Consider the following 23,908-nt stretch of genomic DNA (forward strand, 5'->3'; position numbering starts at 1 on the left):
TTGGTTTGTTGTTCAATGAAAACATTACAACTGAATTCACTGAGTACATGTATTGATTTGTTATTCAGTGAGAACATTACATTTCGCATTCGTAATACACTGCGTAATTTTTCCCATCACTTCAGATCTCTTAGGTTCTTCGATGGCCTTCAGTGATTCGGTGATAAATTTGGCAAAGTAGTCGACAGCATCAGCATCTTTTTTCAAGTGTTTGAGAACAAGCGAATCAAAGTCGTCTAGCACCTCGGTTCGCTTTCTCGAGGGAGTCATGCTTGTGTTCTGTTTTGAAGATAGGCTTGAGTTTTTGGAAGAGACTGATGGCAAGGGAGAGCTAGAGCTTTGTGTAGGAGATGACAACACGTCTCTGGTAGATTCCAGATCCGTGGAATTTGATTGGGCCTCGATAGCTTCAGGATCTAAATCTGCAGAAACGGACTTCTCCTGAACTAACTCGATCCAGATCAGCTGATCCATGTTACTGGATGCCCTGCAAAAAGAAGTGAATTTGTAATGTGTGCGAGAAAATCGGTACCGGTAGTCAATGATTTCGTAGACTCGTGATAATATTCATCATACGGCCTCATCATCCCCTTGATAACATTTTCATCAAATATAAATACACTTATTGCGATATAATGAACATATAGGCATAGGTTATTTGATGAAAGATAAATTAAATAAATCTAACGGTGAAGATAGAAGTTTCGTGCTTAGTGAAAATGAGATGAAACAAGGACAATTCGAAGAAAGGAAGATGGTATGGTATGCGAACCAAACTCACGTTCTTGACTGCACATACGGTTCGATGAAAGCCATCTGCTTCTGAAGGGGCCACTCACTGCCAAAGCTTGCCCCTGCTCCACTTTTCTTCAGTCTCTTCCCATCACGGCGATTCCTCATGTACCTCTGCCTTAAAGAGTCCCATTTAGCTTTAGCTTCTTCTGCTGTACGACAATTAATTAGATGATAAGATAGACATAGCAGTAAACAATATTTCATTTCTCACCTGGTATGTTCAAGGCCTTGCCAATGCTTGTCCAGCTCTGTTCACGAAGAGAAGTCTTCCTGTAGGACTTTGTCGATTGGTCATATAAATGCTGATGCTGCCTGACCAACGAAATCAGCGTCTCTTCGAAATCGTACATCGTAAGCTATTCCTGTGCGTAGTCAGCCAAAAGCTTCACTGGAAACAAACTTTCGCGCGGTTACTGGACTCGCGCAGCCTGTTCACTGTTTTGTTCAGTGTGGCCACCCTGTGGCTGTGGTTGGAGTGAGAACGAAACCGCGCGTTGGAATGTTGGATTCAGTGTGATCGACGCTTCATGGCATACAAGAACCTTAACAAGCGCTCAACTTTATCCAATCTTATTGACACAATACGGACTCCTCAAATTTTATTTTAAATATTTTTTATATTATTTTAATGAATTTTTAATTAATATTGTCACATTTTAGCATATGGTGCCATCCGTCCAAATAAATAGTGCTAGGAAACAAATTTCAAGTTGATATTCGTAATCAACAGCGGCCCCAAATTAGCCAAGGGGTAATTTAAATGAGATTTTAGGTATATGCTCCCAGCAAACACAAAACCGTAAAAGGATAATCCGGGATCATCTCGATTAGGTTCTGATTTTCTAAGTGTCGGGGGAATGTCTAAAATACGTAGTAGGGTTGTCTTGTGGTTATATTCAATCAGAATAAATTCCAACTCGGTGTTGTTCCATGGCATGCGTTAGACTTCATTATATCGCGTTGTTAACCTAATAATGCGAATTTTCTATCGCTTGCGGGTATGTCTAAAAGACGTAGAAAGGATAATGTTTGTGTTACATTCAATAACGATAAATCACTATCCGGTTTTGTTCGATCTCAAGCGGTAGCTTCGTTATATCCATTAGAAAACAATGTTCTACCTTCGTTTTATTGCGTGAGGATGTCACCGGTGTTGAATATTCGTGTTGTTGCTCTAAGGCCGACCAGTTTCGTTTTCTTCTGATATATATGATCTTCATTAGATATATATTCGCTCTTTCGGTAATCTCGTATGTTCAACGAGTATGGATAATAGTTTTATTCAGAGAATAACTAAATAAGTGAGATGTTGTACGTTTAGGAATATGATTATCGATGCGTGACTTCTAGAATATATCGGCGATTCAAATTTACGTCATCGCGCGTGACAAAGATTTGACTCGCAACAGGTAGCAGCCAGGCATATAGTTCGCTCTTTCTGTATGGTAAATGCCGTAAATATATAGGAATTGTGACTGAATGAGGTAGCGGGTAAACGGTATATATGCAATAGCATATAGCTTATGGGGTATTTCGAATTGCCTGTAGTATATGACGCCTAAAGCTTTTTGACTTTCTTCAAACCAGGCGTAGACATAACTGTAGAAAAGTCTCAACGTTTCCAGGTTAGAATTATAGAGCTAAACCGTTTTTTCCGAATTAGATTACAATTATATTACTGGCATTTCGCTCTAATTTAGTGAAATTAGACCACTAGAATTATCTAGTTGTCCAAGTCGCTTCAAACATCTGAATTACCGGTAGGCCTACCTTCTATACTGTAACAGACCTCTGTTGTCGTTCAACCATGAAATGTGTATATCTCGTAACTGAGAGACATCCTGTTCTAGAGTAATTTGCCTCTAGTATAAAACTACTGATTCGAGAGAATCAGTAGACTCATTTGCTAAACCTACTTGTAACAACGTCTGAAATAGATTCGTATGACTTGCGTCTATCTGCGTCTTAAGAAGATCTCACCAGGATACAGTACAGGACTCCAGGTTAAGTAGTCAGCCAGCTAACCTATAATACTTTGGTTAGCTATACTTCTACTCACCAGGACACATATCATTGTATTACTGCATGATGACCCGAGCGAGATCTTAAACGCTACTACGTTGAGTACGAGGACTTTCGACGTTGCAATCGAACTATCGAACTATCAATTTTCCGGACATTATTCAATATACGGTACGTGCTTATATTGCATTCTGAAATAAGTATCGCGACAGCCTATAATTCCCTAGCCATTTCGTGTATTGCATGTTGTATATTATTAGATATTGTGCGCATGTTATGTCTCCTTGGCTAGTAACTACACCTACAGTCGTTAATTCTAACGTTGATATCCCTAAAATTGTTAAGCCCGTAAGAGCTTTCCCAGGTAAGATTAACGGAATGAATGACGATGTGTCTAACAGCGATAACTTCTCAGATTTGATCTTTCTCTGGTTATATGTGATTCAGCTTCACAGAGCGTGTCTAATATAAGTGTTATTCAGGATCATAAATTAGATATTTCCGCTTTGCGTGACGAAGTAGTTGATGCTCACGCAAATGTTGAACGTTGGTTGGCTAGTTCGCTTTCAAATGTTGATTCACTAATTAACGCCAACGTCGTTCAGGACAATTTCCTTTTTGATGAGAAATCGCAGTTGAATAAAAACGCGCGCGCCGCACAACTCGATGTATCGACTAGATTACGCTTGCGTCTAGTTTACGCGCTGCTAACTATGGCCCAATTTATTTCTGCTCAAATGTTAGATAGTGCACAGCAGAGTAATGTAGCGGTCTTGGGCGCTTGCGCGCAAACCGTGCGATTCATGCCTTTCAAATTGGCTCTCAGTAGAATTCGGAAAGAATTACAGCTTTTTCATTCAATCAAAAACTCGCTTAAACTTTCAGCGAGAAGGCACATTATGTGCTGGCGTCACACGAATTACGATAAAAAGGCACGCCAATGTACTGATGTTCGCTCTTGGCACTGGATTGATTTTTGTAAAAAATTGACAGAATCAGTGCAGGTTCAGGATTTTTAGTTGTGGTAGAATCTGTTTACAGCATCTGGCTCTGCCCGCTTCGGAATATGACCGTGTTATTTTTGTTCTATCTTTGGAATTACAGGGTCCATTTTACATGAGACTGTTCGAGAACATGATTTCCTTTTGGCCTTAAAAGCGCCATGTTTTATTTCACCGATTCAGCCACGGGTGTGGTACAGTCGATACCACGTGGACGTTGTGACGTCAGAGACACGGTTACCATACATGTCGCAATTTACAGACCGCGGGAAAATTATATTTTGCAGCCAGTCGACCGCAATTTTCGTTCCAGAACATGATTGCTTCCATTCGAATTCGAGTTACATGAAACATTTTCCTGTTTCCCGCGATACCGAACACGACGTATACGTGTCGCAAACGGGATATAGGCCTACTCCGCGATATTCTCCTTGCGCGGATAATTCAAAATTAAACGTGCTCGTTTTTAATACAGAATTGTCTCAGATCCTCTTACAGGCTTGACAAAATAAATTGTACGAGCTAAATTTTGACATTTTAGGCAAACTTAATAAATTGGTATTGCCGTTCAAATTTCTCAGCGATACAGCGTTTATCGCAGACTCAGGACGTTGTTATTTAGAAATACACGCGTCCATTGTTCCTACTTCTGGAAGCGTACATGGTTGCGCGCCTTAATACAGGAAGTGGTTTTGAATTTTCTTTCACTTCTCACGTTGGCGTGATCTTGCGTTAGTGCGAATTATGAATTTTCTGCTAAACTTCGTTTATTTTTGAGGTATCCTAGAGCGCTTAGTGCGTTCGCTTGGGTAGTTATAGAGAAGTTGGCTCAGTAACGCGCCATATTCGATTTCATACGACACTGGATTGGCCTTGAGCGTCCAGTGGACATAGGGTTTCTGCGTAATTGATTGTACATGCTTTAAAATTAGTATACGGTTCTTTAACCTCAAATTGCGTTCCGGCTTAAGTGATTTATCTGGCTATGTTTATCGAATGAAGGACATTGTTTAAATGATCTCAGCACCGCCGTTGTATGGGATTCAGCTCACTGCGTAAAAATTGCTGTTCCCCCGGTTTGCTGTCAAGAAATTCCCCCTTTAATGCAGTTTCGACAACGTTTACCTCATGTAACAAGAATTGAGATGAAGTCACCGGGTTTGAGTTTTAGATGTTTGGTACTGGTTTTTTCCTCATACCGAACCACTATTCAGTTGGGAATATATGCAGAAGCTGGGACGCCAGCGCCAGCATGCGACTTTTATAGTGATGATCCTGCTGGTACAGTATCTATCCGATTCTCAATACCGAAATCTTGTGTCCAATTTGAATTCATTCGAATGTAACGTTGATCATCAAATATAGGCTATGCGATTCAGAAATCGCTTATTCCACATATTGCAACTTCTGCATTATAATTATATTTTAGTTTGACGCCAATGGAGTGCACCGTTATTGGTTTGTCATGGGAATTTAATCATTGATCAGAAATGCTTCCGACAGTCTGTTTGCTATAGTACAGAAAGCTTATTTTTCCTGGCGGTCACTTTGTCGGCTCGGCCGTTAATTCGTTGGTCAGAATCTATCACGTCTAGCTACTTTATAGATAACGGAACAGCTCATTTCGGTTCAAATATTCTAAATACCCGTATCCCACGAAAGATGTTCAATAATTATTTTTTATATAATTATGGCATTCTCATTCGCAGAACGCGTCTGTAACTCAAATGCAAATCTCATTACATGATTGTTAAAGTATATAGTTGAATCGACGCGCCACGTAGCTTACTGAGACGTTCTTAGATTGTTCAGTAAGGTGGATCCTTCGCCTGGAGGATTATGATAGCATTTAATCACATGTATATCTTCGCATGTTTTAATTCAGTACTTGCGTGAGTTTTCTGCTTCTCATATCGCCAATCGTTTATATTACACCTTTACGGCCTTAAATGCTGTTAGGTGCAGCCTTTGTTATTTCATTTGGGATTACCGAATGTCCCTGCTTTACGTCACGTCAACATAAGTGACCCGTCACGAAGTACTTGTAGATATGATTTTCTCTACTTCTACTTCGTAATATTTTGTGATCTACTTACTTACTTTTCGCTATTCAGTTTGCCAAGTAGAAGTAGTGTGATCCTCCAATAAGGAAGATAGCCTGAGGAATTTCAGGTCTGTTTCACGGAGTACCGACATCAATTTTCATTAAAGTCAAGTGAAGCCTGGATTTTTTTTTCGCTTCGCGCGCAGTGGTTGTAAATTGACTAATATGTTTCCGCGAAAGTGTTGGTGAATATAATTTAGGTACCGAATTGCGTTGTCCCGCTCATTCGGCATTGCCGCCCATATCAAATATTTCATCACAGTAAATATTGCCATCAAAACGCTTGAAACTGTCATTTCGTCAAATAGTTGCCCTCCATATAGCTTGTAGTTACAGGGCTTTGGAGACATTTATTTCATTTATTTTCTTGTTAGTTGTTTATCTTGTGTCGTATTCGCGCTAAGCCTAGTTGTTAAGTCCTTTTCAAAGTGATGCTGGCTGTCGTGTGCTGTTTCAGATTGCTCGCACAATACCGCACGATACCGCGAATTTGCTTCCGGTGCATCAAGCTCTCATAGTGGAAGGGACATCGAACGGTTTCGATCGACTTGGGGAACAATTCTGGCATTATTTCGTGTTACGAAATCAACGGTACCGATTCGCAACGAAACGAGAAATCGGCAAACGGTTGACGCCGGCAGTACACTACAATGCGGTAAAAGGATGCTGACTGATGACCACATGTCCACAGCAGATTACCGACGCAATCCCGCTCTCTACCTCAGTCGACCGACCGACTCAACCTCGACCGACGTAATACCGCTCTCTACACAATCGACGATTATGTCGCCACGTACGAGATATGCAGCTATGGTACTGCGAGACCCCAAATTCCTGTAGTCTGTTCGAGCCAGACCAGCTGGGTATCCTAACAAATATTACGCAGTTCCCACACCGAAAAAAAAGAGCCAGACCCCATTTGAAACCTGCCTTGGATATGCTACAGCAGGCAGATGTGTCCCTCAGCTATGAGTACGTAGGGATGGTGTGAACGCGAGGTTCACGTTCGCGTTCTGTGTGTGAACCTCGGGAATTTGGAGGTTCGCGTTCACAACAGAACCTTGGTAGGTTCTGCACTGTGAACCTTTTTCATATATTACAATTTTCACTTCATGATGACATCTTTGGTTCGAATTTATTGCATTTCAACTGCGGGTCACTCTATGAATGACGTCGGCAGCATAAAAATACAACTCAAAACGAGCATCCACTTTGACAATTTCAAAGATTTTACTTGCTTTGTTACAAAAATTTTGCTCTAAATATCCAACTTTCCGTTTTGAATATATAGTGACTCTCTGCTGTGAGCTGACCCGCAATCACATAACATCACGAGCGACATACATAACATATAGAGAGCGATTCAGCCAATCAATGAGATTGATATCGTTTTTTGATGTGACAAATCTAGCTAGCGTACGGGGTCTATCTTCACTTCATATTTTTACTGTATCATTAAAACCAGATACGTGCGATCGAGGTGTTGGCTACAGCTGTATAACTTTTGGGGTAGCCTAATATCGTTAGCAAGTATAAAAACCTGTATTAGGCTACACTCTGCCCAATACCAATGTAGCAATACTCATACACGAATACATTGCCTGGTCTGGTCAAGACCGTTAAGGCGTAAGCTTATATTCCCTGGCAACACCTCTTCAAAATTATTGGCAAAGCCACGGATGATATTGATTTTATGGGAGTATTATATCATATGATTGCCCCAGTTGGTACATTTAGCGACGTTTAAATCGCCAAAATGTACTTCAGCATTATGGCATTATGTGACCCCAGTCGTCGCTAGGTATCGTGTACATTAATATAGGCTATCACTTCATTGAAAGATAGGGTTGGAATTAGCAATATGACGTCACGTGACGTCACGAGGTTCACGTTCGCGTTCACACAGAACCTTTCAAAAAGGTTCGCGTTCACACGAACCTGAACCTTTCAGAGGTTCACACCATCCCTAATGAGTAGCAGATGTGCACCGCGCGCGAGATAGACTGAGGTATACGTCGATTATACCCAGTCTTAATTATACTGATCGAAGTATAATCAGTTTTATGTAACGGCCACATTGCATATATCGGTGGCCATGGTCTTGTTTTGAAGTTGGATAGCCTCCCAGACTTGGCAGATGTAACACACTTGATATTTGAGCCTACTGGGATGTTTTGTATTGTGTTATTCTAGCACTTTTGTTAGGCTAGAATTATTAGTATTGTTAGTGTTAGATGTTGTGCTGTGTTTTCAATTAGGTTGACTTGTATATTAGAAAACAATTAATAAAAACCTTACTAATGCAACGCCACTTAAGTTAACAAAAGATTATAGGCCTAATGCCTTTGCTTTGTTTCGATATTGTGTTGGTCTCGTATTTTGTTAGGCTACAATTGCCTGATATGTTGGAGGCTAAAAATTGTGTTGTGCTTTTGTTAGGCTAAAAATTTGTGTTGTGTTTTCGTTAGCTAACTTGTATATTAGAAAAGCTGTAGAAAACTACGTTCTGACATTATGAATTCGTTTAATCAAAAATTAGGCTCAATTCCTTGTCATTGTTAGATATTCTGTGTAAATTGTGTAGTCACTACAAGGGTCGTTGAATAATTGCCTAGACACTTTCATCTGCCTATTCAAGTGCCTTCTATTAGGGACGGTGGACCCTTTCCGTATTTTTATTGGACTTATTTCATGGTTGTGTAATTGGCTTTTCCACTTAATTTAACTAATTAAGTTTCCTTTTCATTGAAGGGATTGTGTGACAGACCTCTGTTGTCGTTCAACCATGAAATGTGTATATCTCGTAACTGAGAGACATCCTGTTCTAGAGTAATTTGCCTCTAGTATAAAACTACTGATTCGAGAGCATCAGTAGACTCATTTGCTAAACCTACTTGTAACAACGTCTGAAATAGATTCGTATGACTTGCGTCTATCTGCGTCTTAAGAAGATCTCACCAGGATACAGTACAGGACTCCAGGTTAAGTAGTCAGCCAGCTAACCTATAATACTTTGGTTAGCTATACTTCTACTCACCAGGACACAAATCATTGTATTACTGCAATACCTATATCATAATATTTATGCTTGAATTTTCTAGGCCTATAAGTCATATAGATACATACCTGTAGAACACTGATTCGTAGGTTACCTGCCTTGGTACTGGCATCCTGATTTTATAAAAGTTGGTGCAAGAATGGACATTTTCAACTTGATGTTGATTAATGGAGCAAAATTTGATATTTGAATGCAATTATACCTTGAATCCAGTGACAAGATTATTAATCGTTGAAACCAAACGCAGCTTGTTTATGTTGGCCCAGAGAATTTCGCTAGCCAGTCCATATTGATAGAATATGGTCACAGTAAGATAATATTTTGGGCTATTTTACATGAACTTAACAACATTTGATTTGATATGTCCGGTAAAACATTTGTTATTCTGCTTTCGAATAAGACCTAAATTGCTGGTTTCAATGTTAACTGTGTTTGTCAAAGGCTGTAAAGGTAATTTCTTTTCCATGTTAGATGTTTGTTTGTTTGTTGTGTTCATGGTGATGGTTCGACTACACTGGTCATTTTACACCAGGCCGGTTCTTCTTATTATTCCGTATCTGCCCGATTACCAGTGAACTCGGCACTTGGTGAATTCGGCCGCACAAACTCGGCACTTGGTGAATTCGGCCGTGGTAGATCTCGTAGCGGTACCGGTCACCATGATTGGTTACTGGACTGTTTGCTGGTGAACTTGGCACTTTGAGTGGTTGGCAATGTTGTACGGGGGTCAGGGCATGCGTAGATCACACAGTCACGGCGTGATTAGATCACAGATTGCGTAACCGCGGGGAAATAACGCGACACTCTTCACTTGGTGAACTCGGCCCTTGGAGGAATTGGCACTAGAACACCTTCGCATTAGAAATGCATTTAAATGAATGAACAGTATCAAAAAGGAAATTTAAACGTGTCGTGGCTCGCGGTAGATCTCGTAATCTTGGGATCCTTCAACCCTGTTATCGAGACACCCTAACCCAGAGTGGAATCGTCTCTCCAAAGGCAAAAAATAGTTTATTTTGACGTGATCACGCGAAACATTTGTTGATTAGGAACACTGGCTTGTGATCGATAAACGAAGAAGCGCCGCTTGATGTTCCACAGCTTCGATCTCACATACAACGACAAGATCCATCTTCTCAAAACTTGCACGACACAGGCCCGTCACTCGCGCCATCGATTCCAAGCAGACCGCGCGTGGTCGGTATATGAGCGCTGCGTCATTTCCTGCGGCTACGCAATCCGTGATCTAATCACGCCGTGACTGCGTGATCTACGGATGCCCTGACATCCTTACAAGATTGACGAATCACTTGATAATACTATTATTAGTTTAATAATTCATATTAATAGCCGAATTCACCAAGTGCCGAGTTCATCGGCAACCATCTGCCCACTTATAGCACGGCCCACTTATTGCACGGCCCACTCCTAGGCTTTTTAAAGGTCAACTGCATCTTAAAAATGACTTTGCCTTATTTCGTACATTATGTGGTTAGGAATATGAATAAAATAATGAAAATTGAAAATACCTTATAGTTTTCAAGTAATTTAAATTGTAAATCGAAAAGCCAAAAAACGGAAACGAAACCATTCAGCCATGAAATGACGTCATGTAACTGACACAGCAGAAGTCTTGGTACCTGGTTTGCATAAGGTTACTCCTGTTGCTGTGGATTTGAGTATTTCAGTGTGATCATGAAAGCTGTTAAGAAGATGAGGAATGGAGGTAGACGTTATGTCGCGTATGGCTGCTACAATACGCAATATGCGGTACTCAAAGTGTGCTTACATCGCTTTCACAAGCCATATGCCGGCAGCCGACTGGACAACTAGCTGCATGAACAGTGAACACCATGAAGACCAAAGTTGCGCACAGAATCATATTTATGCGCGGATCACTTCCAACCATCTTGCTTCAATGAAGTATCCGAGATACACAAGCTAGTTGACTACCGAACACAGGCAACTATCGCATGTACAACACTTTATTTTCACGTAGGAATACCGGTATACTCCTCTGAAGCTACGTAGTGTCCGAAATCGGTAAGTGAAAATGTATTGAGTCAGCTAGTACTATAAGAGTAACTAACCGTTTCTATTAGTATTGACTGTGGTGCTAATGAAAGTAGTTATTGTTTGCACTCAAGTATACATGTAGAATTAAGTATATGCCTTCAAAAACTTTTGAAGTGGAAGTATTCTAAAATTAAGCCACTTACTTCACTCATTGGAAGAAGTAGTGGCATTAGTTACTGAAAAGGGAGTATGTAACCAGCTGACTGCATGACCTGATGGTTACGTCGTTGACCACCTTTTATGGACTCCGTGGATAATTGAAAAGGACGCGACTCGAGCCAAAACTATAGAAGTGAGATTGACTTGTGACTCGAAACTTTGCGACTTGGCTACAACCCTGATAAAATCATAGACTGATGAAGCTGTAGCCTATGAGTCAGGATGCCTGCTTATCATGTAAGCAGCAAAAGCAACAAGATAACACCGATGATCCATTACTATATCGTAATATATGTCCCTCTCAAGATGTTGGCAGCTCAGCGGAGATGAGAAAGTACCAGTATCAACATAACAGTCGTAAAGTACTGTGTTAACTGTTCAAAACAACCCTTATAAGATTTCACCATGTTCACAAGCCATACGCATCATTGTAGGATGCAGTTGGCAATCCTTTATTTAATGATAATTAAGAATACAACGTTTGGAATACTGCCTTCAATCTGACTGTGTTAACACCTTGTGATATTCTTTTGCCTTCTCTAGATTACTGCAATGAAGAAGTCGATGCACTCATCAAAACAAGGACAGGAACGGCAGAGTTCATCAATTTTATTTGAGTAGCGGCATTGTCAAAATTAGCTGGGATGATGATATTGCTGGACACAAAACCGATATATTTCTCTTCCTGATACAAGCAGTGTCAATGGATTAGTTTGTTGCGTTTACTGTTTTTAATAAAACCATTCATTCACAATGAAGCATTTCAAAATTGAAATCCTTTGAAACTACTGGATGTGAATTTTGATCGGATGGCAGTAACGACATGCGCAGGCAGGATTTTCCGTGTTGTTTTCTGCAGAATCCCCATAGCAATCGGACGAAATTCCTGTGCAGTGTTTCTCAGCTTCCTGAAAAGTGTAGTTGTGTTAGAAAATTACTTGGCAACAGACTCGCCGTTTCATCTTAATGAGGCTCATTCACTTATGCTTGATGATTCACTAGATGTTATAATTCTGTGGCCATAATCCTGTTCATATCTATAGTAAGACATCTCCAATGCATCACCATCCCAACAAGCTGATTGAAATCATGGTAATGCTGTGATTCACTCTTATTCTGTCAGCACACACTCTCCCTTATAGTTGGCATTCAAGCTGGCAACCTCCATACTAACACCTGTGATTGATTGTAGCAAGATTCCTTATTGAAACGAGGTAATCCACCAAATTATACAGGCCGCTACCATACTGCATTTCATTTAGTTTAGACAAGCGGCTTTTACGCTGATCACACTACAGATTACCACCCGACCCATCATTATACGAAGCTGCTAGGGGTTCCACTGATGTGGGATCGAGCGAATCACCACGTGAAGTGCGTCCGCATTTCATACTTACATTCAAGTACTCAGACTCAGTTTCAACACCATACAAGCGAGTCCTTCGCCATACAACTAACTAAAATATTCGCCCTGCGTCTGGGCGAACACTGTGGTGAGAATAGAGATGTCATGTACTTGACGTCACAATGCACATTCTGCTTTTTCTGTAAACATGCCAATATTAAGACTTTCAGTCAAAATTACGGCAATTTCCGATTGAGTTGAATCACGGAAAGTCGGCAATTTCGGTATAAAATAAAGTTCTGAACATGATTCCGCAAAGTTGTATATAGAGATGCAGTTGACCTTTAAGACATGGCTATGCGGATCAGATGGCCAGGAGGAGCCTAGATAAACGGCAAACACTTCGGTAGGAATTATGGAGTCGACGTGTCAGGCTCGAACCCGCAATTCATTGGTGTTTAGCTATAATCAGGCCGTGTTATTTTTGGCATTTCAGGAGCCAGATGCCAAAACTGCCAAAAATAAAAATTTGAAAATAAGCAATTTTTGGCATATGCAAAAAATAACGCGGCCTGCCAAATAGTGTATTTCGTTCATGGTGTTGTGTCAACAGGACCGCGTTACAAGCGAGAAGAGCGTTTGTGAAAGGCAGGTTTCTTAATCTGGGTCCAGCCCACCCATTAGGGGTGAAAGCATGGTGTCCCAAATCGTGTGGGCACAGCGTGATTGAACGGCTGACTGCATTTGGTTCACGCCATACTTTCCATTTGTCCAAAGGCAATTTTACGACCATTTTTGACCGGCTTGTCGAGCACTAAATTTGATAAAACGGGTATCAATGAGAAGCTGCCGCAGTACTGATTATTAAAATATGAATTATATTCTGCTCATGGTGCTGGAACCCCCAAAATCAACCACGATTTTTGCATTGTGATCGAGTTGAACATTGTGACGCAACAAACTGTCTGGCTATTTCTGAGCTGCATAGTCTCGTTTTGCCAGACAGTCTTGTTGCGTCAATGTTCTTAAACAAGCTAACCTTTCCAGGACTCTTCCATGCGAGTTGGTAATATTAATGCCACCTGAAGTGACAAAAGTCCTCCGAAAATATATCGGTAGACTGAAGGAGAAATGATAGTCGGGCTACTAAATAGAATGTGTTGAGAGACAACACAGGAAACTTCCGGAAAAGGATCGGGAAGAGAATTCTTTCCGCGATGAGATCGATGGCACTGGCGAAGTAGTCTCTTTTCATGATGCCCTCCAAAGATTTTGAAGCTCTGAAAACCTTTTGTGGATGACTGGCAACAATCATTCCCTCAACGGCTACTGTTGAAGCCGATATTTCCCAGATTCGCTGGGCGAGAAATGAATTTGGGAGAAACTTAGGTGACCTGTGTTTGGAAGCACTGTTACAGTGCAAACGATTTAAGTCTATTCAACAGCTGTAACAATCAGCTGTTGAGCGTGTTTGTTAGGCTTTTCTTTCTTTTTTTTTTGCTTATTGGCACCGAGTCCGATGGATACTGCATATTTTGTGGTTTCGTTTGATATTATTAACCTATGAAATCGTTAGGTTTTTTCTTCTTCTTATTGTTTGTTGGCACTGCTGATTATACGTGGATGCTGCACATTTTGTGGTGTCTTTTGACAAACTAGCCCAAATAAAGCGTTTTTGTGACTAATTCGAGGCTGAAACTATCTATTTAGGGGACGATGCCAGAACTGCCAAAAATAAAAATCGAAAAATGCCAAAAATAAGTTATTTTTGGCAGTTTTGGCATATGCCAAAAATAACACGGCCTGGCTATAATGGAACGTACAACTACGTTACCTCGCCATACCGTAGCATTTGGCATTTCGTGTGGCAATTGACTTTTGTGTGGAAAATTGTGTTCGTTTTAGAACTTATCCGAAACTTTTATTCCGCCATAGATTGTATATGATAAAACGATATCGGAATTGATTCCTAGAAGAATTCCAAAGCCACTCACCACAAAGGAGGATTTAAAGAAGTTTGATGACATATTGAATGAAAGCAAAAGCCTTTGCAAGATATGTGGTATGTTGAATCTGTTTTGTTATTTTTAAATACTTTGTTGTGCCGATAGCAGACGGTATATATAAACGTAAGATGTGGAAACTATCAAGGTGTTATGTTCATTATTTTTAGAAATTCAGTCAGTCAAAGTGGACGATCGTATTGCTTGGATTATATTTAGGCTTGAACAGTCAACTAATTCTGTTCCTATATTGACATATCAGACATTTGCACTCGTACCGTTGGCGGCGACAATATTGGTCAGTCAGCAAGAAGCATCATGAAGAAGGTTGCCAGTCTGGTGTAATTATAGCAGAGTCGGAAAGAATGGGAAATAACTTTCATCAACCTCCATTTGAACAAGATCACATATAGTAAGAGACATTCATGGTATGCTGCAAATGTGACTGTGTTCTTTGTCTAGTCACCCCACTCATGTAACTATTGAGGCTTCATGCCAGGGTTGTAACCAAGTCACAAGGCTCCGGGTCGCAAGTCAATTTCACTTTTATAGTTTTGACTCAAGTCATTTTCAATTCACCACCGAGTCAAGTCCGAGTCCAAGTCAGCGAGCAGAGGGCCGAGTCCGAGTTATGGTATTATGACTCGAGCCAGAGTATAAGTCATTGTGTTAGCTGCTTAGTTTCCAATTTAGGTCTTGTTAAACCAACTTATTATATTTTTTTGTGATATCGAGTGGGTCGCATTTATAATATACGAATTTTCCTTACTTTTAGCAGTTTCTGGCCGCATTTTCAAATACCAGTATCAATAGGCGAAATCCCAATAGCGATTTGCTGTACTCTTCTTTGAAATAATCATGAAATGTCGGTCTTGGCCGTCTGAGTCTCAAGTCATGCGCAATGAGTCGAGTCATTTCCGTACTTTGAGAAGATGACCTGAGTCAAGTCGAGTCAACAGAAAATCGTGACTCGAGTCTTACAACCCTGCTTCATGCAATGAGCATTTACTTTGAAGATAAATAGTAATTAAATAACTGGTTGGTGGTACAAAATTTTAATACTGCTTTCAAAAGTACCTTCATGATAAACGTTATTGAAACCCGAAGAACTTTTCGCGCGCCAATTAAAGAGCTACCGGCACGATAAAGGAGGCAAAACAGAGTTGAAATCAAAATCAGATGGAGAATTATGACGCATCAATGTCGAATGTAGAAATAACATCAATGGAGCCAGAGCACAGCAACAATGCAGTGTATAACAACGGTCGCGTAAAACAGTATGACAGCGTGACACAATTCTTTATTTATTTATTATAGTGGTGCCCACCGTAAATACTATTTTATTCAAGTCCAAATTTTTCGATGGCAATAACTCCGCTTCCACTTGTTTGAATCGAACCAAATTTGATGAACATCGTTTCTATACATAACCTAACACTTTCATGGGGTGAACAGAAAATTTTCAAATTTTTTCTATTTATTTTTATATAATAAATATAAAATTTCTTTTCCTGTAGCAATGCGGCTACTGGTTGGAATTGAACCAAATTTGGTGTGTAGGCTTGAATTAGGTAACCTAACAATTTTATCAAGTAGCCAGAACGATTTCAGAAAAACCTAACAATTTTATCAAATAGCCAGAACGATTTGAGAAATAAAGTCAGAGAAACGTTTTAGGGTAGGCCTACTCTCATGTCTCGCAGCGTTCTCTACATAATTGTCAATTGCGATACAAACTGTACTTGTATTGGTAAAGCCATCCAACTTCGAATTGTAAAATGTTGGGAGTCTTGATATCAAATTTTTGAAAGGTGCACTTTAAGAAGATTTCGGAATCTGTCAAATTATACAAAAAATTTTAGCAAATTTTTTGACATATTTCATCTATTTGGGACTCGATCAACGTAAAAGAATTGGTAATTATTTTATACAATATATTGTATTTGTAGTTGAAGTATAGTAATAATTCTTATGGTTACCGCACTTGTAACGATTCACGGCCATAACTGGAATAATTAGAATGATGTAACTTTCAAATTGTCATGCATTTTGCAACAACATTGTTCTCAATTTTCAAGGTGCTGACCATTGGAGGAAGAATCACCATTAAGCCGGGAATTCACGATCCGTAAACGCGGCCGACTGTTTCTCTCCTGAAGCGGAAGCGACAGAGAAGAGGAACGAAGAAAAAAAAGGAGCAGAAATAGCAAGAGTGTGACAAGTCGCGTCCGTTCGCTTTAATGCGTATTTCCATCCGCGAAGCGCGTAGTAGTAGGTGGGAAAACTAATGGGCGTTTGGTTAGCGGTTATATAAGGTTGACTCCAGCGCTGTATTTGCTAAATGTTGCGGTGAAATAGGGGTGGTGTCATTTGGTATCAATATTGACTATTAAAAGACCATTTGTTGGTGGTCATGGATCTGTTCGGCCAGTATTCAGTAATTTCTGATGGTCACTTCCCGGCTTCTGTTCTCTAACCCCTCATGATTGTTATTCTGCTTCTAGTAAGACTGTCGATTCTAATGTTTTATCATTTGTCGGAGGTTTCGCTCACTTTATTTACAACGTTTTGCTCTCTGCTAGGTCAATTACTTTCCTGGCTGAGTATCGCTACAGCCTAAGAAACTGCACTAATTCTCATTTTAATGTCTTGCTGGTTATCTTGCTGTCAATTCTAATAATTTGTTAATGTCTATGCCAGTGCAGCCACTCAAATGTTTTGTTCTCTGTACACAATATTGTTAGGTCTTCAGCTTTCCAGGCAGAGTATCATTCCACTTTCTAGACTTGAGTATATATCTCTCCAACTAGCTGCCAAATAACTGATTCATTTGGATTGTTGAATTGATCATTTTTGACAGAATGTGAAGAAATTTTAGTCAAGAATTCTTTTTGTGTTAGTGGCTGTTTTCAAAGATTGCTGAAGTAGTCATCGTTGATCTTGATAATCAAGTAGAAGTGGCGATTGAAGTCAGTTCTCTAGTCATATAATAATAAAAAATATAATAAAAAATACTTGAGTGGAAATAGTCCAGAATGAAATCCATTTTAGTAAGTATGGGCGAAAAAAATGCAGGAGTCATTCGTTACTCGCTACCTCTGCCATTTTCGCAGTACGAATATCTTAGCTAATAATCGTCATTTTCATTTTATTTCTGCAGGGTGTTGAAAAGAAAACGCCAGAGGGATTATCATCATCAGACGATGAAACCTTCTGATTACTGACTGCTCTCATAGTTTCATTCATTGCTACTTGGCACTACAAGTAATTTCGTTCGTTTCATTTTTTACACCGGCATTATTTACTTGCCAATTCCGTTTTGGAATAAATTACCGCAAATGTGATTAATATGTAGTAGATAATGTGGTGTGTGTGTGTTAGGGTTGTTCAGAATTGACCGACTTTCAAAAAGTCCAGGTTTTCAGTCCGATTCCCATGCCTTATACCTTAAAAACACATTCTGGCTACTTTTTTTTGTAATTCATCCCCTGCATCCGTGTGCACATTGCCGTTTTCTCATGCACCTAAAAATTTCTTCGAAATTAGGGGATTCCCCCGTTGTCAGTGACTCGACAGGAATGGCGTGTGTTCTCATTGACGTGACGCGTATGTTCTAGCGCTGATGAAGCGCTGAGCACGGCTGTGAAACGGGGATCATTGATTAGTCAGGTGCCTTGCTGCTTTGTTGTTGATGGACTGTGTTTACGATTGAGGTGCAGGACTTATCAGGCGGCGTTTTGACTCATGCTATTAGCGAGTTTAGCGCGTGATTAGTGAACTAAGTATTATAGCAGTATACAACTATTTGATATAATAGACCTGATACTCTTTTCCTTTCTACTGGGATAGAAACAAAGCTTGCAAATGTCTACTCCAGTGACTGGGGAAAACCGCCAGTCGGTTGCTCTAAATTTTTTGTTATATCCCTAGATATCAATATACTGGTATGAGTTTTTCCAATTTAGGAATAACTATCTTCGATAATCTATAATTGGATCTAATCTGGCTACTCCTATGCAAGTTATGCAGTATGTGTTCGACCTAAAACTCTAAAAGAACTGAAATGTTTTCCACTATACTTTGTTGCTTGACTGAGTTTATGTATATCTGTTTTTCTAGGATTAGCTGTAGTGCGAAATGTCTGAAAAAAAAAGAAAATCGTCATCTAGTGCATCAGTACTGAAGAAAACTAGAAGAACACGATCGCAGACACAGCATTTCTTAGTTGGGCCATCTGAGGAAGCCATTACGGGATCGAAGTTGCCCACTCTGAGGCAAGTTATGCAATATGTGCTACACCTGAGAGAGCATTCATTTTAAAAAAATGAACCAGTCAAGTCACACATCCAGATCGCAGTAGATGAAGTGATCGGTTTTTGGTTACTTGCTGGCATAAAGACTTTTTTTTTGGTTACTTGCTGGCATAAAGACTATCACAAAAGTCAATGCCACTAAAAGATTGGAAACAGTGTGGAAACAATGGCTGTCACTAAAGAAAACTGCAGGCCGGCAATATGTATCTAAAAACAAAGCGACTTTGAAGCCAAACTGAGTAAGCTATGGGATATAGGAGCCCCTGACGCAATAGCGACAATTGAAGCAAGTAGACTTCTTTCTGACGATAAAAACGTGAAGACATAGCATTTTAATAGGATCAAAGGGGTCCGAGATTAGAAGCGATCGGTGGCAAGCATAAAGTGTTGAAAGCGAAAATCATGCAACAAAAGAGACAGACCATGAGTGCAAGAGAGTCTGCACCAGCATCAAGTAGCGAAGGTGAATTTACAGAGAGCTCATCTATATCTTCACAGGTAGCTGACACTTCTCACAGCACTGATTTTGAACTTGCACAGTCGACATCTGGTCATTCCGCTAAATTTGTGACTCTAAAAGCTCCTGTAAACCTATTCAGCGACAAAGACCTATGCCAGGTTTTTGATCGCTTGAAAGTCAGTGATAATGCCGCGACCATGATAACTGCAGCACTGATTAAAGCTTGCGATGGCAACCCTAATGACTTCCATCTTTCAAGATCTGGAGCTATCGATGACGCATTGCAAATCGTTGGAAAATTTCCGAATCTATCTTTGAAAAAATATCCACCAATCCACCAGAGCACATTGCATTGCACTAGGATGGAAAGCTCACTAAGAGTCGTCTAGGGCAGTGGTTCTCAACCGCCGGTCCGCGGACCGGTGCCGGTCCGCGACGACATTCCTGCCGGTCCGCGAGGAATATTTCAATTTTATACTTTAATTTCAAGATGCATGTTGAAGGCTTGTCTTTTGATAAAATTAATAAAACATCTAATTTTAAACTGATTCAAAACTTCGTGAGGTAACATTCGGGCTAGAAACATGTTCGATTTGACTTAAAGTTTAAGACGTTTTATTTGACGACATGCGAGCAACAAATACAGAACAGATACGAGCTCACTCATCGATAAGCAGAGCAGTTTGATCACTGGTTTTCGATTCATTTATTTTGTGCAGGACCGTAACTGGGGCACCCCAAACCGCCCAATTGGAGAGGGGCCGAGCTTGAAAAAGGCCAAAAATTATTTCGCAAATGAATACAAATCATAGCGTTTTATTTGAAACTTTTTCAAACATTTTTCCATTTCTTTTCGGGCTTTGCACGATTTAGTGTCCCTAAATGTCTTGCTTATTAGGTGCCCTTCTCCGAGAAATACGCATGATTTATAGGCATTTCGGCGTCAGCCATTGCCGCACCACCACGTAGGGGAGATGTGGTACCGATGGATCAAAAATTGGAAAATGATCGCTGGCCCCAAAATGTTCAGCCGAAAACAACAGATCTTTTGCTGGCTCAGCACTTTGATACAAGCTCTACCTATCGCGCACAGATACATGAATATCCGTCTTTTCGAAAAATATTTATGGACGTTTAAAATTTGTTGCTCGAACGTGTCATCGGTCCCCACCCGGTGCGTCCAATGGCACACGACCCGGGGACCTATGACACATATACTCTAAAAACTCAGACGTGACAACTTTTCTTAATCAGTATTATAATCTAAGCTACAGCAAGCCAAAGAAGAATTTTCGGTCGCAACCGTCAAAAAATAGAATAAATATTAACTCAAATGTTGACATAAAATCACGTTTTGATTTAGGCTCGTACTTATAAATTTGAGGGTACATACGTATTGCGCGAAAATCGACAGTGTGACTTCCAAATGCCTCGTTATAGCGATAAAACATCATATGCAATTATTGCATAAAGATTTTCTGTACGTAGTCATGTTTCATGATTAGTATGCTTGATTATTTTGCTTGACTGGGCTATTGTATCATCGGTCCCCCACTCTACTAATTTTGTACATGAATCGAAAAAAATTCTACTCAAGGAAAGTACTGAAAAAATAATAGGTGCTATTATATAACCTGATACAAGCCCTAGACTTCACAATAAAAATGATTGCTGGTTTTTTCGTGTTGAAGGTTACAAAGAAAAATGTATATGTCGATCTAAATTTAGTTTACACCCCCCAAAACAAAAAACATCTGTGAGAGACCCCACAGCTCGCGCACGTCGAATTTTTTTGTATGTGAAGAAAGAAGTTGCCAGCATGCAATTGTAAACAAGTTCACGGAGTGCAATCATGGAATTATCATAGAGAACGTTCAAAGTATTTTCGGTCCCAGTGATCCATCGGTACCACATCTCCCCTATCCACACATAATGAAGTTTAGGTTAACATATGGGACTCCGAAATTTGGGCCTAAAATTCGACCGCGAGAAAAGCGCTTCAGTCGTGAATGATCGAAAATTGTCGCCATTGTCACGATAAGCTATACGTAAACTCTCTGCTTACGCTGAGTAGAATGGATGTGATCACAAGTACAGGTGAAAGCATCCACTCAAGTGCAGGGTCTTGGGGCGAAGCCCCCAGAAGTTTGACTTATCGTTCTGTGGGGCCCCCAAGATCAACGTTTTTAAGGGTGGGCTGACGAAGTGCTTTTTCGGCCCGTATTTGCGGATGGCCGGTTATAACTGCTGTAATGTGTTTTCTGGCGGCCCGCACTGTATTCGCAGTTGCTGGAATAGCCTGCGTCTGGTGGCAGTGGGCAATGAGCAAGGTAGCACGACAAGGTGCTTGGTCCGACTCCGATAAGCTTCTTCTCTTGATATTGTCGGTCGGTATTGAGTTGGCGTGGCCGTTTAAACTCACGGCCTTTGGCGCGAAAGACTGTAAACGACACTCAGCGGTAGCACGTTTATCTGGACAAGGCAATTTAACCTCGACTTGGCAGACTCACTATCATAAAATCACATGGATGCCATCATTAATATTATTAAATACGATCAAAACCCTCCAAATGTCACTCTCTAGCATCATATAATTGCCAAAAACGGTTGCATACTTTACATTTTGGCTTCATTTCAATTTTGACAGTTCACCGGTCCGCCAGACATTTTTTAAAATTTTACCGGTCCGCGAGGCGAAAAAGGTTGAGAACCACTGGTCTAGGATATCAATTTGAGGCCTTGGCAGTGCTCGCATCGTCTGCGTATTCCGGCGCATTTAAGAAAGGGAACTTCTTGGCATTTAAACTCTGGAAAGTGCTACAGGAAAAGCACAGGCTGATGCATCATTTGAACTGTTGGAACTTTGGAATTTAACAAAATCTGTTAGAGCTCTTGTGTTTGTCACAACATCCTCAAACACTGGTAAAAACAAAGGTGCGGTTCCGTTACTTGAAGAATTGATAAACAGGAAAGTTTTCTACAATGCCTGTCGCCATCATATTTATGAACTGGTCATTCGAGAGGTTTGGAAGTGTTTGTTTGGATCGACAACCACAGGCCCTGAAAATACGGATTTTAATACCTTAATCAAGAAGAAGTGGAAACATATTGATAAATCAAGAAGCTATAAAACGCTGAAGTTTATTGAAGGCAGCTGGTTGGCGATGAAAGCTGATGAAGCAAAGCAAGAAATGATTCCACTGATGAAACCCAATGATGGAAAGCAGAAAGAAGTCTTGATAAGAGATGACTACAGAGAATGTGCAACAGGCACCTTGGCGATTTTGGATGACAAATATGTTGATCATCGTTTCGCAAGCCTGGTGCTACTCATAGCGCTAGATGGATGAGTCAAGTCCTGTACTGTCAAAAAATGTTCTTCATGTGGAGTGAGCAAATGGACTATTGTGAAGAGTTCATTGAAAAGTTGGAACGAATCAATACATTCATTGCTTTGTTTTATGTTCCAGCTTGGTTGAAAACTGGTATTGCATGTGACGCACCTTGGAATGATCTCAAATTCCTTCATGACATGAAAAACTTTTCATTATGCGATCTCACTGTTGCTGATGTGGCATACAAGAAATTGCGAAAACATCATTGGTATCTAACTGAGGAAATGGTGGTATTTACCATGTTCTCGGCTAATCCAAAGATTCCTGACAAACTGAAGGAAGCGATGGCTGCTAAATTGCTGAAAATGCCAATCCCTGAAAAATTTTGCAGAGGTATGCCTCTCAGTCTGATCTCTGACTCTGTCTCTGAGTCAATGAGTATGGTCGATTTGATTGGGCCAGAATCGTGGTTTCTATTTGATGCTATACATGTGGAACATGATTGGTTGAGTCTTCCAGTTTCGGAATGGCATACTGATCCGGATTTCGTGACTGCTCAAGAATTTGTGAATACTGTTGAAGTATAGTTAATGATGCAGCAGAGCGTATGGTAAAATTGGATACCGACTATGCTGAATTGAATACCGACTATGCTGATTGAATACCGACTATGCTGCGTAAATAACGGATGACAAAAACAGCGAGCGAGCCTCCTACAAGCTGTGGAAGATCACCGGAACAGATATGCAGATTTCTCGAAAAGCAACCATTTCATCCATCTGATTTATGTAATATTTTGCCAAGTTGATCTCTTTCTTTGCCTTATTTTTTCGTTTCCTGTGATGTTTATTACATGGCTGTGAGTGGATGTTACATTTACAGTTGTATTCTTGCACATGGGGATCCAGGAAATTGATGAACAGTGCCGGGTAGGTTTGAGGGGTGTAGGATATGTGATCCAACAAAATGACTATCAGTTTTAGGTAGTTTTGAGCAGTTCTAAGGCAGTGTGGGACATGGAAATGATATCCTAAACTAGGAATGCCTTATATAGTGGGGTTTTGTAGCACTCCAAACCGCAACAGCTGCATAAATCCATGTTATAGGTCACTTTAACTAGGCTAGGTAAAATCGTGGCACTCAGATTTTAGGGGAATCCCCTATTTTCAGCTGCTATTCTTCCAGCTCAATGTGCACACGGATGCAGGGGACGAGTTACAAAAAAAGTAGCCAGAAT

The 23,908-nt window shown here is 40.3% G+C and overlaps 1 protein-coding gene and 5 long non-coding RNA genes across 6 annotated transcripts in view; 4 read left to right on the forward strand and 2 right to left on the reverse strand.

The window, feature by feature from the left end:
• LOC145439514 (cornifelin homolog A-like) overlaps positions 1-23,908 on the reverse strand; it is a 428,374-nt gene that overhangs the window by 307,321 nt on the left and 97,145 nt on the right. The gene's annotated exons all lie outside the window — the stretch shown is intronic.
• On the forward strand, positions 4,486-8,854 carry LOC145439482 (uncharacterized). Its single transcript, XR_013915232.1, has 2 exons — positions 4,486-6,898; positions 7,900-8,854. It is a non-coding gene; the product is annotated as an uncharacterized LOC145439482 (long non-coding RNA).
• LOC145439483 (uncharacterized) lies at positions 10,421-11,973 on the forward strand. The gene is made up of 2 exons (XR_013915233.1): positions 10,421-11,023; positions 11,759-11,973. It is a non-coding gene; the product is annotated as an uncharacterized LOC145439483 (long non-coding RNA).
• On the reverse strand, positions 11,805-12,916 carry LOC145439484 (uncharacterized). Its single transcript, XR_013915234.1, has 2 exons — positions 12,613-12,916; positions 11,805-12,123 (listed from the first exon to the last, which is right to left on the reverse strand). It is a non-coding gene; the product is annotated as an uncharacterized LOC145439484 (long non-coding RNA).
• Positions 13,845-17,650, forward strand: LOC145439485 (uncharacterized). Its single transcript, XR_013915235.1, has 3 exons — positions 13,845-14,622; positions 14,826-14,975; positions 16,642-17,650. It is a non-coding gene; the product is annotated as an uncharacterized LOC145439485 (long non-coding RNA).
• LOC145439486 (uncharacterized) lies at positions 17,934-23,546 on the forward strand. The gene is made up of 2 exons (XR_013915236.1): positions 17,934-19,719; positions 22,059-23,546. It is a non-coding gene; the product is annotated as an uncharacterized LOC145439486 (long non-coding RNA).

Source organism: Botryllus schlosseri, chromosome 5 (assembly GCF_051294905.1).
Source record: "Botryllus schlosseri isolate E-star chromosome 5, Bs_hap1, whole genome shotgun sequence".
Classification (NCBI taxonomy): domain Eukaryota; kingdom Metazoa; phylum Chordata; class Ascidiacea; order Stolidobranchia; family Styelidae; genus Botryllus; species Botryllus schlosseri.